The 16891-nt window shown below is 33.3% G+C and overlaps 1 protein-coding gene across 1 annotated transcript in view; it reads right to left on the bottom strand.

The window, feature by feature from the left end:
- Window positions 1-16891, bottom strand: part of Thsd7b (thrombospondin type 1 domain containing 7B) — a 718705-nt gene that overhangs the window by 555339 nt on the left and 146475 nt on the right. The window lies entirely within an intron of this gene.

The following is a 16891-nucleotide window of genomic DNA, read 5'->3' as shown; positions in this document are numbered from 1 at the left end:
GTTCTTTATATATTCTAGATATTAGACCTTTGTCTAAGGAGCAGCTGATAAAATTATTTCTCACATTGTAGGTTGTCTTTTAGTTGTCTTGGTAGTTTCTCTTGCAATGGAGAAGCTTTCTTATAAGATGAGAGCCCAGTTGGTTTTTGGTTGGTTGGTTGTTTTTCTTTTTTGTTGTTGTTGTTGTTTTCCTCATTGAGTTGTTACAATTTAGGAATACAGTACAGTTACATTCATCATTGGGATCTTGTACCTTTGCATGACAGGTCTTGTTTCTCATTTTTTCCCCTTATGTCAGCCCTCCCTTCACACCCTCGTCCCTTTCCTATTTACAAATACTTTGTTTCCATTTTTTCATTTTCTCATGTTATTTTTTCTTTTCCCTTATTTCCTTTCCCTAAACCCTTCCCACTTCCCCTATACCTTTAGCCCTTTTCTTCCTATTTCACATTGTTAATCATACCATTAGGATCTTATATACCATTATAGTTTTTCACACCAGAGAAATTATTCGGTATTTATACATGTGTGACTTATTGATTTTACTTAGGAGTATATCCTCAATATGCATTTATTTTCCTATGAATGACTAATTTTTCATTCTTTATGGCTGTATAGTATTCCATTTTATAGAAAAACCACATCTTCTTTAACCAGTCTCCAACTGATGGGCAAATGTGCCATTTCCAAGTTTTGGGTATTGCAAACTGTGCCACTATAAACATAGGTGCACATATATCACTGTGATTTGATTCTTTTAATTCTTTTGGAAAGATACCCAGCAGAGCTATGGCTGGGTCAAACAGGACCTCTAATCCCAGCTCTTTGAGGTTTCTCCATATTGATTTCCACAGTGGTTACACCAGTCTCCACTCCCACCAACAATGGAGAAGGGTTCCTTTCTCCCACAACCCCGCCAACATTTGTTATTGTTTGATTTCTGGATAGCAGCCATTCTTTGTGGGGTGAGGTGGGAATCTCAGTGTTGTTTTCATCTGCATCTCTCAAATGACCAGTGATGTGGAACATTTTTTCATATATTTACATGCTGATACATGCTGCTTACTTGTCTGTGAAATGTCTGTTCATTTCAGATGCCCATTTTTGAATCAGGTCTTTGTATTTGGGGGGCGTTTTTGGAGTTCTTTATATATTCTAGATAATAGTCCTTTGTCTGAAGAGCAGCTGGTAAAATTTATTTTCCCACAGTGTAGGTTATCCTTTAGTTCTGTTGATGTTTTCTTTTGAAGTGCAGGAGCTATGTAATAAGATGAGATCTCAGCTGTTCATCCTTTGTGCTAGTTCCCGTGTTGAGAATTTGTTCATAAAGACTTTTTCTATGCCAATGTCTTCAGGAGTTCTGCCTATTTTCCAGCAAATTTAGTGACTCTTTTTTAATATTTAGATCATTAATCCACTTGGATTTTAGTTTAGTGCATGGTGAAAGATAAGGGTCTAGTTTTAATTTTTGGCAGGTTGAGATCCAGTTTTTCCAGCAGCATTTATTAACAAGGCTATCTTTCCTCCAGTGAGGATGGCTGGCTCCTTTGTCAAAGATGGGGTGGCTGAGTGTGTCTGGAGTTGTTTCTGCATGTTCTAATCTGTTCCACTGGTCCTTGGGTCTGTTTCTTTGACAGTACCATGCTGTTTTATAACAGAGTCTTTGTAGTATAGATTCAAGTTGGGGATTGTGATATCCCCTGCCATGTTCTGTTGCCTAGAATGGCTTTTGATATTCTAGGTCTCTTCTGGTTCCAAATGAATTTTTGGATTGTTTTCTCTAGTTTTGTGAAATATACTGTGAGGATTTCAATAGGAATTGCATTGAGTCTGTATAGGAGTTTTGGAAGTATGGCCATTTTCACCTTATTGGTTAATCCTACCCAGTAGCAAGGTATATCTTTCCATTTTCTTTTTTTTTTTTCCCCCTTTAATTGAGTTCATTGGTACATTTTAGGGATACAGTACAGTTACATTCATTGTTGGGATCTTGTACCTCTACATGACATGTCTTGATTCTCATTTTTTCCCCTTGCCTCTGCCCTCCCTTCACCCCTTCTCCCCCTCCCCATCTACAAACATTTATTTCCATCTTTTCATTCTCTCACATTTTTTTCTTTTCCCTTATTACCCTTCCCCTACCCATCCCACCTTCCCTACACCTTTAGCTCCTTTCTTCCCATTTCTAAATGTCAGTAATCTTATTAGGATCTTATGTATTATTGCAGAATTCTCACACCAGGGAAACTATCTTTCCATTTTCTTATATCCTCTTCAATCTCTTTTTTTCAGAATATTTTAGTGCTCAATGTAGAGGTCTTTTGCTTCCTTGTTAGATTGATTCCTAGATATTTCATTTTTTTTAGATGCTATTGTGAAAGGGACATTTTCCCTAATTTCTCTCTCAGTGAGGCTCTTATTTGTGTACAAGGCTCTTGATTTTTGAGTGTCGACCTTTTATCCAGCTACTCTACTGAATTTGTCAATTAAGTCTAGAAGTCTTTTGGCATAGTTTTTTGGGTCTTCTATGTAGAGTATCATATCATCAGAAAATAATGACAGTTTAAATTCTTCCTTTCTCATCTTTATTCCTTTTATTTCTTTCTCTTATCTAATTGCTGTGGCTAATGTTTCCAGAACTATATTGAACAGTAGTGACAGTTGAAACATCGGACTAGGACGAAGGTTGTTTTCTTTTAGGGCTTGAAACACCTCACTCCAGACTCTCCTTGACTTAAGGATTTGAAAAGTCTGCTGTTATTCTGATGGGCTTTCCTTTGTGTGTGATTTGTGTGGATTTTTTTTGGGGGGTGGGGGGGTTTGTTTTGTTTTTTCCTTACTGCTTGTGGTATTTTGTTCTGTTGGGTTTCCGGATCTTGACTATTATGTCTAGGTGTGAATTTTTTGATCATGACTAGTTGGAGTCCTATATACCTCACTTATCTGTTAATTTTTAGAGCCATTAAACACATTTGACCTGAGGTATATTTTGTCTATAATCCTAAATTTCCAAGAATCATGGGTTAGAATAGAATAGCTTTTAGTGAAATAACAGATAAACCCTGAAATCACATTTTAAGAAAAGAGGTGTCTTTGTTTATTTTTATTTTAAAAATTATTTTATTTTTATTTCACAGAGTTTATTGAAGGATAGTCAATTGCCTTTAAGGCCACTTCTTTAACTTAAGATTTAAGTACACAGACTTGCCCACCATAGAGAATCACCATCTACAATATGACATCCAAGTTTGCCTTTAAAAATGGAAAATGGTGACAAAAGAATCATAACAGTAGCCTGCAAATTATGTTACTTCTGCCCACATGTCATGAGCCAAATCTCAGTCAAATGGGACTAACCTTCCCAGGTCCCATGCATGAGTTACAAAGGTGGTAATCCCCTAGATGTCACTCTAATGCAGTTACGGTGTATGATTTCTACAAATGAAGGAGAAATTTTTATTTTTTCTACTCTACTGTGTAAACTACCATGAATCCATCTGCTTTTCACCTCCCAAAATTTGTTGGTCTTTCTTTCCAGTACTTTTCCAATACTTTCCCATTGTGTTTGTTTGTTCATGAGAATTTGTGCCTCTTTTATTCCTTTACTGTCATTTATATGGAGTTCTACAATACAGGAGAAATAAATGTTCTGGTTTAATTTGATATGTTAAACCAGAAATCTGAGAACTTATGAGATCAAAGGATTGTTAAGGCCACATAACAGTCCAATCTATAAATTAATTAGTCTGGGAGAGCTAAATCTACCATACACACAGGGAAATGTACTGACTAGTAAATTTAAAATGTATGAATAAAGTCTCTAATTTTGAAAGCATTTCTATTTTTTAAATTTTGTTCAAAATTATATAATATTGATTTAGGGAATATAAAACTTCCAAAATATATTTTATAGATTAAAAAGTAATTTTTATAGAAGGAAAATTGTCACTAAGAATACACCTAGGAAACTTAATGAAACACTGGGCTACTTGAAAACATAGTGATCCAATTATATAGCAGAAACACTGCTATCCACATGGCAGTGGATCACTCAAATTACAGCATACAAACAAGGAAATAGTCACTTTTAGAGCTTACACATTCTATCTCAGGGAATGTTTGCAAGATCACATCATGACAGTAACTCCAAAGAATAAAATGTGAGTGGAAAAATTAACCAGAACTGAGATAGGATTAAAGAAGAATATATTTGAGGAATCAGCTGGAATGTATGCTATTACTTTACTGATTTTCACTACAAACTATCAGCATTATTCTGCCACCAGAAAACCTAATAGAAATATGTGAAAAAAATGACAAGGACAATAAATTGAATGATAAAAGCATGCATATAGCAAAGCTTATGCAAATCACTCACTGTTATAGAAACTATACTCCAGAATGAGTATCACCATCTACTATAATTTAAGATGCAGCTAACAAAGATATTGCAATAAGCAGTTTTATAAATATTTTGAAAATGTTATAAGTGATTGTAACTTACCAAAAAAAAAAATTAAGGATTAACAGCACATTTAAACTAGAAGATCATGTGCATTTCGTTTCCTCTATAACCTCCTTTCTTTGCCAAATAAACCTCAGGCAATTTATGTCTTCTTTGACTAAAATTCTGTTTACCTAAAGTAAGTAAAAGTGCAATATTAAAATGTCTCAATTTTCTTGACTTATACAATATTAAACTCACGATCATCAATAAAAAAACTAAACAAATCATACAGTAAAGTTAAAAATAGGACTATAAAATTGTTTTAAATATGCTATTCAGATTCTTCCATGGAATGAGAAGACTGCTCTATAGATAGAGACATAAGCACACAGATATACTGAGATATTAAATTCTTGAGAAGGAATATCCTTGAGTGTGATGTTATATCAAAGTGAAATGTTTTTAGTATTATGATCATTTCCTGTCACTAGAAAATATTATTCAACAGAGATTTAAAATCCAATACAAGTTTCAGACTGTAACAGATTTTATCTTCTCCAAATATCTTAGACAGAGCACTAAGAATGATATGCAGGTATATGTTTGTCACTGTGTGTGTAACTGATGAGAAACAAAAGTAGTGAAAGCAATGTCAGAAATCATCTGAAGGTCTGGTCACTACTTTATTTCATACAGAAGAAAACTGAACACCCCTAAAATAAGTAATTTTCTATTATCACAAGGCAAAACTATAGAATGGCAAGGACTGAAATTAAATTATTCTGATTATTAGGCCAAAACTATGTTTATAGTTAAAACTATGAGAACACTGCTTTTTATACACTAAAATGTATAGTATCTTAAAATTGCATGAAAAAAAAAGCCAGGTTTTATTTCCAGGTTTGGAAAACAATGGTAATTGCACGATTCTGTAATTGCCCTGTCAATACTACATTCACATCAAAAAGGAGACTAAGTAAAACTACACATCACCCTTGTACTCCTCATTACTGGAGACAGAACATAAATATACACAAATGTGTGTTCATATATGTGCACACATGCACACACACACACACACACACACATATATACCTCTTCAATATATAAGTACAGGAAATTCTAACAGATTATCCACTAAAGGTCCAAACCACTGGCTATGGAAATTAGAAGAGATGACTCCTCAGAGATAATGGAAAATAACTATAGAGGGTATAAAAGACTTAAATGATGCTAGACAAGTTCACCAATACTTTCAAAATACAGAATACAGGTAAGAACATAGTGGTTCACAACTCAGATGAAGAGAAAGACCTTAAGACAGTAAGGAACAACTAGAACTGGCTGTGTTGAAGAAGCATTCCTGGATGGGTAATCACTGAGAGAAAATTCCTGACTTCAGAGATGAGATGAAGGGGCAAGGAAAGGAAATTGAGAGAGGAAGTTAAGAATGTTGCAGAAACAAATGGGAAACAAGACACATCTACTGCTACCCAAAAACCTATCAGCAAAGGCTCGATAAATGAAACTTCATGGAAGAAGATGGGGCTGATAAGAGAAGTTGCTTTGGAAGAAGGACCCCTATTAATGAAACAAATAGTAAATAAGCAAAATAGGCCATGTTGACTCATAAATACAATTTGAAAAATCAGAAAATGTAAAAGATTTTATCCCAAAAAAAATTGCAAACTTTTACTTACCAATATTAAATGAAGGGGACCAAGAGATGGATAGGGTTTAGGGAGAAATGGGATGAAAAAAGAAATTAAAATGTATTATGTATACGTACCAATTGTCCACAAGGAATGTAAGTATCCTATAGTACAAACATGCCATAATAAAAAATATGAATCAAAAATAATTTCCAAATAACAAGGCACAAAGCTAAAAAAAAAAACCCTAAAATACAATACAATGTACTTTAGTAATAACCCCAATTGTGTAAGGACTTAATAGAAAGTAGAGAAAAAGACATTTTAATGTGTATAAAAATGCAAGGACAGGACAGACAAAAGCAAGAAGGCATAAAGTGAGTTGGCTGAATGCAGAAAAGGAAAAAATTCATTTCAAAAATGAATTATGAGATGCCCAAGAAAGAACACACTTATAATAGCACTGAGGGAAAGTAAGAAAAGTTAGAAAATAAGGATAAACATGATGAGATAAAGAAAGTAAAGGCAGAAAAAGTAGATAAAATGGAAAATAGGTAGGGGATTACAACATACACATATATCATGTCTCTGGTAAAGATAATCAAATCAATATACCAAGCTAATATATAAAGTGGTAATTCTCTTCAACTTTCAAAACATAAAAAGAACTGAATCTACCCACTGAAAGACAAACTATATGCAATAAAAATTGACCCGTAAAAATTAACTCAAAGAATAAATTTACTAGTAAAGCCATCAAACTTTAAAATGAACATGAAGAAAGTGAAGTTTTCAGGAAAAAGGGAAATAAATATAGTAAATTTTTTAAAAATCAACTAAACTGAAAACAGAATATCAAAAACAAGATCCATGTCCAGGCTGTAATGTAGGTGCACTTTCAAGAAAGTTAAAGAGCATGTGGACCAATTATATTACTTCCAACAAACTGTTCTTCAGCTTAGAATTTGAAAAACTCAGGAACTAATGAAAGTTATTAATTATATCTCAGGAATTCAGTAGAAGTTGAGCCATATCCAACCAAAGATAAGTTGGAAAACTTTGGTAAAATAGTTGAACATAGCCATTTCAAACATATAGTCACAGAACAAATATAACACCGTAGGGTCATGGGTAGAAAAATAATGGGTAAATATTTTATGCTATGAAAAAGTGGAATGGATTGACCTAAAATATGGAAGGAGAAGAGATAGAAAATTGGAACAGTAGAATAAGATTATTGGTAATTAGTAGCAATCATTTAAAATGGATACAACATAAAGTTATGTCATTAGGTAAAAGGTAAAGACATTAAGAATGCTACAAAAAGTGTTAAATTTGAAGGTAACCTAAATATATACAATGAATCATTCACAAAGCAAGAAATACATATGTAAAAAGCAAAATATACAACCATCTAGAAAAAAGTAAACATAATATTGTACATACTGCAAGTACAAAATAAAATACCATGACAGAATTGAGATGTTTATCAATAATGTAAGCAAGGTTAATTTATTAAAAGATATTTAGTGTTTTCACTGACTCAAAGCAAAGCCCAACTCCATGCTGCCGATGAATACAAGAGGCCTAAAAAGTGGTTGTACAAAATGCTAAAATTAGGGCTGGGGATGTAGCTCAGTGATAAAATGTCTGCCTGGCACACTCAAGATGCTGAGTTCCATCCCTAAGACCACAAAAGAAAGTCTCAATGCCATAAAAGTTTTTAATAACAACAAAATTCTATAAAGAGAAAGACAAAGATTTTCAGGCCAATTAAAACAACAAAAATGAATGCATTTTCCATTCTAATATCAGATGAATGAAAAAGAAAAAAATATTACAAAGACTAGTAAAATACTTTAGACTTTAAAAATCAACATTTCACAGTGAGAACACAGTTCTGAATATTTATGCAGCAAATAACACAGCAACAACCCCTATAAAAATTTAGGAAAAATACAGTACATACAACCACTGAGAATAAGAAAATGTAAAATCAATAAGGAATAGGTACAAAGGTATGTTCATCTGTGTGAAATAATTCATATCAATAATAGAGAATATATTATCTTCTAGATTGTATACAGGACATTCACCAATATGATCACAAAGGAAAACACCAAGAAAAATTTCTACCAATGGAAATATTATAAATCATAATTTCTGCTACAATGTTATAAAACTAAAAGTTAAAAATAAATATAGATTTTTATATTTGGAAATTAAAATGGCTTGAACTAAATACATATGGGGTGAAAAAGAATATAAAAAGAAAAACTAGAGAATTTCTGAAATTTTTTAATACAATACTATATGTCACCATCTATGAGATCCATGAAAGTTGTGATCAGAGAAAAAAACAATACTTTTAAACATGTATATCAGTAAAATTAAAAATAAATTTCTAAACTATATTTTACTAACAAAAGCTGCATCCTACAAGTACAAAAACCGATGTACAGACTAATGGAATGGACAGATAATAGAGAAATAAAACCATGCAGCAATAGCCATCATAGTTGGAATAAAAATAGCTTCTTTAACAAATGGTGCTGGGAAAGCTACGTATCTATCTATATGCAGAAAATTGAAATTATACATCTATTTCTCACCCTGTACAAAAATCAAAATGGATTAAAGTATAAAACCTCAAACTGCTAAGAAAAAGAGGAGGAAAGTACTTGAAGTCATTGAAGTCATTTGAAGGCAAATACTTCAGTAGGATTCCAACAACACAGGAAATAATAGCAATGTTATTAGAATTAATAGAAATGTAGTCAATTTGACTACATCAAATAGAGAAGCTTCAGCACAGCAAAGGAAACAATCAGCAAACTGAAGACACAGACAACATGATCAAAAATCATACATCCATAATGGTGAATGAAACTATGACATTTGTTGGAAAAGGGATGGAACTGGAGACTATTTCAAACAAAATGAGCTGGTCATACTAAAATATTGGAAGTTTTATCTCCTAGGTGGAGTCTTAAACAAAATGAAAAGGGAAATAAAGAGCAATGACAGGAAAGTAGAAGGGAAAATATTAGAGAAGAAAAGGATTAGGGAAGGGAAGGCCAAAGGGGAACAGATGTTGAAAATAATCTATTTTATATGCCTCTATCAAAATACTAAAAAAAAATCAATTCTTCTGTGTAACAAATGTGCACTAACAGAGAAAATAAAATGCATCAACTTTTAAAAAAGGAAGACAGGTAATAGTTTCCTTTTTTTACTTTATTGGAATATTTTAGGTATGCAATACAGTTGCATTCAACATTGGGACCTTATACCTTTTTATGATGTATCTTGGTTCTTAATTTTTCCTTCCAAAAGAATTAAAAGAATTATACCACAGTGATATATGCTCATCCATGTTTATAGCAGCATAGTTTGTAATAACAAAACCTTTGAAATAGCCTAACTGCCCATCAATTGGAGACTGGATAAAGAAGATGGGTTTTTTTTTTCAGCTTTAATTGAGTTTATTGGTACATTTTAGGGATACAGTACAGTTACATTCATTGTTGGGATCATGTACCTCTACATGACAAGTCTTGATTCTCATTTTTTCCCCTTACCTCTGCCCTCCCTTCACCCCTTCTCCCCCTCCCCATCTACAAACATTTATTTCCATCTTTTCATTATCTCACATTTTTTTCTTTTCCCTTATTACCCTTCCCCTACACATCCCACCTTCCCTACACCTTTAGCTCCTTTCTTCCCATTTCTAAATGTCAGTAATCTTATTAGGATCTTCTGTTTTATTGCAGATTATTCACACCAGAGAGACTATTCGGTATTTACACATGTGTGCCTTAGTTATTTCACTTAGGAGTATATCTTCAATATGTATCCATTTTCCTATGAATGAATCTATTTTCTCGTTCTTTATGGCTGAGTAATATTCCATTTTATAGAAAAACCACATCTTCTTTACCCAGTTTCCAACGGATGGGCAAATGGGCTGTTTCCAAGTTTTAGCTATTACAAACTGTGCCGCTATAAACATGGGTGCACATACTTCTCTGTGATATGATTCTTTTAGTTCTCTTGGAAAGATACCCAACAGAGGGATGGCTGGGTAAAATGGAACCTCCAGTCCAAGCTCTTTGAGGTATCTCCATATTGATTCCCATCGTGGTTGCACCAGTCTGCACTCCCACCAACAATGGAGGAGGGTTCCTTTCTCCCCACAACCCCGCCAACATTTGTTATTGTGTGATTTCTTGATAGAAGCCATTCTTTGTGGGGTGAGGTGGAATCTCAGTGTTGTTTTCATCTGCATCTCTCGAATGATCAGTGATGTGGAACATTTTTTCATATATTTTCTTGCTGCTTTTACTTCTTTGTCTGAGAAATGTCTGTTCATTCCAGATACCCATTTTTGAATCGGGTCTTTATATTTGGGGAGGCTGATTGTTTTGAGTTCTTTATATATTCTTGATAATAGTCCTTTGTCTGAGGAACAGCTGGTAAAAATTTTTTTCCCACATTGTAGGTTTTCTCTTAGTTCTGCTGATGGTTTTTTGGCAGTACAGAAGCTTTTTAATAAGATCAGATCCCAGTTGTTGATTCTATCTGCTAGTTCCCGTGTTACTGAGGATTTGTTCATAAAATCTTTTCCTATGCCAATGTCTTCTAGAGTTCTATGGCCATTTTTACTATGTTGATCTTACTACCCAGGAGCAGGGGATATCTTTCCATTTTCTTATATCCTCTTTGATCTCTTTTTTCAGAGTGCTGTCGTTTCCAGTATAGAGGTCTTTTGCTTCTTTTGTTACATTGATTCCTAGATACTTGATTTTTTTGGATGCTATTGTGAAAGGAATTGTTTCCCTAATTTCTCTCTCAGTGAGGCTTTTATTTGTGTAGAAGAAGGCTATTGATTTTTGAGTGTTGACCTTGTACTCAGCTACTCTGCTAAAAGTGTCAATTAAGTCTAGGAGTCTTTTGGTGGAGTTTTTTGGGTCTTTAATGTAGAGTATCATATCATCAGCAAATAATGACCATTTAACTTCTTTCCTATCTTTATTGCTTTAATTTGTTTCTCTTGTCTAATTGCTCTGGCTATACTGAAGAGGAGTGGTGATAGTGGGCATCCTTGTCTTGTTCCCGATTTTAACATGAAGGTTTTCAGGTGTTGGCCATTTAATATGATGTTGGCTGTTGGTTTTTCATAAATTAAAAAATTAAATAAATTTTAAAACCTAGAAAAAATGAATCATTTTGTTTAGGAATATACCGTGCCAAACTAGTCCTAGTATGGATATAGAAAGTTTTCAAAGAAATGCTTCCTTAAGGAAAAGAAGCCAGGCATGGTGGCACATATCTATAATTTCACCTACTTGATACTCTGAGACAAGAGGGTACCAATCTAAAGGTCTTCCCAGGCAATTTAGGAAGAAACTGTCTCAAAATAAAAAGGGCTGAAGGTTCTACTAAGCATTTAATGCTAGATACACTCAGATCTATCTGCATATCGTTTAAAGTGTTTGAAGAATAAGAGAAAACTCCACATTCTTTTTATGAAGCAAATGTAATAGTGATATCTCGGTCTCACAAAGACAACAAGAAAATGACAAACAGGGATATATATCATAAAATGAAGAAATAGTTCAATATAAGAACATTTATTGATACAATCAGCAAAGGTCCAAAGGTAGAAATCATGTGATTTTACTTCAAAGATGTTCAAAAAACTCGACAAAATTCAACATACTTTTGTTTGGCAGGGGGGTGCCGGGGATTGAACTCGGGTCCTTGCGCTTGCAAGGCAGGCCACCAAACCGCTGAGCTAAATCCCCAGCCCTAAAACTTTTTTTTTTCAACATACTTTCTTAATATAAACTCATGATGGGGAAAACAGTTAATCCTTTAATATGATTAAGTACACATTACACACACATGCACCTTATTATAACTCTTGCATACTCTTCTAAAATATCTATGCCCTAATCCCCAGTACCCATGAATATGGAACTTTGAATAGAAAAAAATACTTTGCAGAAGTGATTAAATTAAGGATCTTGAAATGGTAAGACCACCATGTAGGAGAACTTGGCAATATCCAATGAAAATTTGTATATGTTTATTATTTTCCCAGCAACCACATCTCTAGAAATTTATACTAAGATATGCCTCCATAATACAGAAATATAAGCATATCAGGGCACTTATTGAAAAAATTATTTGTAATTGTAAATTGCTAGAAATTACCTAAATACAACCACAGGGCTATGTTCAAATAAAACAGTGACTGCACACATACAATGGACCATGCAATTATAAAGAGCAAGAAGGACATTTAATAACTGAAATGAAGCAATTCCCAGGAAACAATCCTAACTGAAAAATTCAAAAGTGATCATATAATATGCATAAGAAAGAAGGGGAAACAAGACATAAAGAAGCATAAAACAGAAAACAAGGAAAGTGAAGTTGGTTATTGATAAGAAGAAGTGTTCATGGACTGAAAATATATTTAAAGGAATAACAATCCTCTGAGTATAACTATGAAAACTTGAAAACTTTAAAATTTTAAAAGCATGTTAATGTTTAATATACTAAAAATCACACACACTCACACTCACACACACACACACACACACACACACACACACACCAGGATAAACATCTAAACTGAAAATGAACTGGAAAAAAAATCAAAGAAGAAATCCTCCATTATCATTCTAAGAAACAAGATGAAAGGAAAAAATGGAAAGGGTTTACTATATTCAGAAAAAATATTATGAAAACGACTTGTGTTGTTTAGGTCTGCATATGTTTATGTTTGGGGAAGGATAGGACTGGAACATTTATTTCCAAATCTATGCCAGGGATATAGAAAATAAAATAATAAGATCTGAGCTTTTGAGCTGAAGGTTATTTTTATAGTCTTAAAATTTATTATTCTTCAGATGCTCCTTTATGGGGACATCAAAGTGTATTTATTTAACTAAAGTGGTCTGCAAATTTCAAGTATTTTTAACATATATCAAATGATCACAGCTCTTAAAAAGACTGCCCACACCAAATGTTCCTCTACATCAAAATAAAGCTCATTCATCTAAGTTTTATTTGCCAAACAATAAATATGAATCACTGTTTTAATATAACCAGTCTGTCCAGTCCATAGCTCAGATTTCCTAACTCAGATGTACTTCTATCCTGAAGAAAAATGAAGAAGAAAGAAAAAAACACAAGGTGAAACAAAGGCAAAAATTGAATGACTATTTCATTTCACAAGTTAAGGTATTGTAGAAGTTAATAATGGTATCACTGATAGCTGAGAAAGAATGAACAGGCTGGATGACAGCTATTTTAAAATGTAATAACAGAACTGGAGAGAAAATCTCATCAAAATAAAAGAGAAAAATTAGGGTGTTCAGTGAGACAATTAAAAACAAAAGATCTTTAAACCTGAGAGGCAAATCAATGATGAGGGAGCAGAGTCGCACCAAGAACAATACAGCTGCCTACCACATTGCAAATAGAACTGTGAAGGGAAAATTGCCAGAGGTGATTATTGAAAGTCACAGTAATCAATGAAATAGCTAGTAAAGGGCATTAATTAAAGCTCCATGGTGTCCTAGATTGAAAAAGTGACTTTCAGCAAGGCACAAGCAGGAGCTTACATTATAGCAGCAAAGACAGACTCTTCCTATTCCAAATGATATAATCAACCCGCCATAATCATGACAGAAGAAATACAGTAGAATTTGTCCCCACAGTCTCACAGGGACCACCAAAAGGCAACAGACCTAAAGGTAGGTATAAATATTGAAGAAAAAGAATCTGTATGTTAGGAAAAGTTTAAAATGATCAAGAGAAACTTAGACTTCATCTTAGAAATCATTTAATACCCAAAGATATGAATGATTATTTTAAATGCCTCAAAACCCACAAAAAAAGAAAAATGTGTACTTTTCAGAGATGGAGTGGAGCCTTTTTTTTTTAGCAGAACTCCTGGTAGGGGATACCAATGTAGATCTCCAGGGTGGACAGAAATGTTGTCAATCACATGATCACAGAGCTGTCCACAAAAACTCATGTTTTTCTCAAAAACAAAAATGTCCTCACAACACCATATTGTCCTAATATTCTAATCATGTCGTGACACCATATGAGGCATTTCATAATTTTTGCTAATTAAATTAATGTTATAGATTGGTCACACAAGGTACATGCAGCTGCTGTGGTTCCGCATGTTGAGTCAAAAGTGATCAGGCTGATCTCAGATTTCCATTTGAGAATGTTAGGAGCTTGGGCAAAGTCATTCTTGTTCTTAACATTAAAAAAAAATAGTTGTGCAAACTGAAAATTAACAACCATTCTTAAGTTCATCAAATAATTAACGTCAAAGTGCAAATAAACACTCCCAAATTTAGAGAGACAAACGGAATATAATAGGAGTCACAACTTATATAATTGTGAAATTTTTCAGGGTAACAAATTTGAACTGTGGGTAGGGAAATTTAATCTGTAACTGACAATTACTGGAGGCTCAGCATAGACAAGGCTAAAAGTTAAAAACTTCAAGAGGACACAAGCCTAGCGGGGCCTCAACACTTTCACGAGTTTTACCTTAAAAAATTTTACTATTTCTAGTTCTCACAGTAAAGATCATGTTTCCAGCAGGTGTAAGGGAAAAAAGTCATTTTGAAATACATGCAGAAAATTCTGTTATTCTTAAGACTTGCTCTCAGAGGACACTATTTCACCAGAAGCCAACTAACTGAAATTTACCAGACCTTTAACTAAACCAGGAAAGGAAAAATACCTAACTCCAACTCCCTCTAGCCATCTTGTTTGATGTACATTGGGAAAGAGGGAGATAACTGAGAAGCGTCTGTATAGTCAGAGGCCAGAGATATAGGCACATAAAATAATGGGACCTAATCTCAGAATGTAGAACTTTCTATCCCCCAAACACAGAATACCATCAACAGGGCTACTGAACAGTTTAGGGGATTTACAACTGAAATATTTGCTAATTTCAGACCTCATTTAGAAAGAAATGTTTAAAACATTTCAAAGACAATAGGAAATAACAAAAAGTAAACAAAATTAACCACGAAAAATAAGAACACCAGAGAAAATATTGTTCTCATGCACCTATAGAGATAGTACAGTGTAACTCCAAAAAGACTCACATTATCAAAAGAGAACTAATAATTAAATTTACATTGGCTTTCTTTTCAAAAACAATGCAAGGAAAAACTGATTGTAGTATTGAAAAAATGTGCCAACCTAAATTCTATATACACTGAAATTATTCTTCAAACAAGAAGCAGAAATGAAGACTTTATCTAACAAAAATTAAAGGAAGTTTTTACCGGTAGATTTATTTTCCAAAACAGTTTTAACATTTCTTTGGCAAGAAGGAAAATTATATAGATCAGGTAAACAAAAATAAAGAATGTCAATCTGAGAAGGAATAAATGAAGGTAAAATGAAATATTACACATTTCTAACTCTTAGTTAACATGTTCAACATAATATATTCAGTGATTACGTATTATGAGTAAGTGAAATCAATGACGCAGTATTATGAAGGATGGCTGGGAAGGATTCTGAATACACTTAAACAATCTATAAAGCAAAAGTGTTATTTGAAAGTGATTTTCTTTAGTTGTGAATTTAAATTATAACATCTAAGGAAATCATTCAAAATGATATAAAAATGTATAAGTAATGTTAAGAGATAAGAAAAAAACTACAATACTAAACAAAGAACAAGCACAATGTAAACAGTAATAAATATGGAAGATATTGATCCAACTACATCAATATTGCTTTCAACATCAACACTCTAAAGGCAGCAATTAAAAGACAGATACCATCAGAGTGGATGGAAAACAAGATCTAACTCCATGGTGTCAATGAAAAACTTACTTTAACTATAAGAATGCACATTAAAAGAAAAAAATATGATAATCAGATGGAGTTATAATTTCAGATAAAGAAGAATTTATAGCAAAGAACACTGGCAGGGACCAAGATGGGCATTACATAAAAATAGAGAGCTGACTCTCCAAGAAGATATTGCAACACTTAATAGATATACAATAGAGTGTTAAATTATATGAGGCAAAACTGATATAACTACAAAGACAAGGAAAAATGTCACTATTATAACTCTATACTTCAATACCCCTCTAGCAGTAATGGATAATCCATCAGGTAGAAAATATGTAAGAATATAGTTGAACTAAACAGCACCATCCATCAACTGGATCTAATTAACATTTATAGAACATTTCATGCAAATACACATTTCTCTGAAGATCAAATGGAATATTCATCAAGATAAAACTTATCCTGGGCCAAATAACACACCTTACCAAGTCTGAAATAGTAGAAACAATCCCACCTATGCTCCACCAATAGGAATCAAACTACATAGCAGTAACAAAAGGATAAATGAGAACGCCTAAAATACATGGAGATTAGACAATATACTAAAAACCTTGGGGAAAAGAAGACATTGCAACAGAAATGAAAAAAAAATTGAACCAAGAGAAAATAAAAAATAAAGTGTATCAAAAGGGGATTAGTGCCCTAATAAAGAGACATGAGGGAGGCTGTTCTCCCTCCCCCCGCTCTTTCTCTCTCCCTTCCTCTCTCCCTCCCTCCCTCTCTTTTCCTCTTTCCCTCCCTCCTCCTTCTCTCTCTGAAAAACAGTATATGTTGACATAATTTATCTCCCCATTTTGAGAGTGAACTTGAATTTTTCTCATAAAGATCCTCTTAGTTCTATTAAAGTAACAATGGACTTTTGTTTATATTA

The sequence above is a fragment of the Fukomys damarensis genome, unplaced genomic scaffold (assembly GCF_012274545.1).
Source record: "Fukomys damarensis isolate Sample0158 unplaced genomic scaffold, DMR_v1.0_HiC HiC_scaffold_29, whole genome shotgun sequence".
NCBI classification, from domain to species: domain Eukaryota; kingdom Metazoa; phylum Chordata; class Mammalia; order Rodentia; family Bathyergidae; genus Fukomys; species Fukomys damarensis.
The sequence above is the reverse complement of the archived record's forward strand: the minus strand, read 5'-3'. Positions and strand labels throughout refer to the sequence as shown.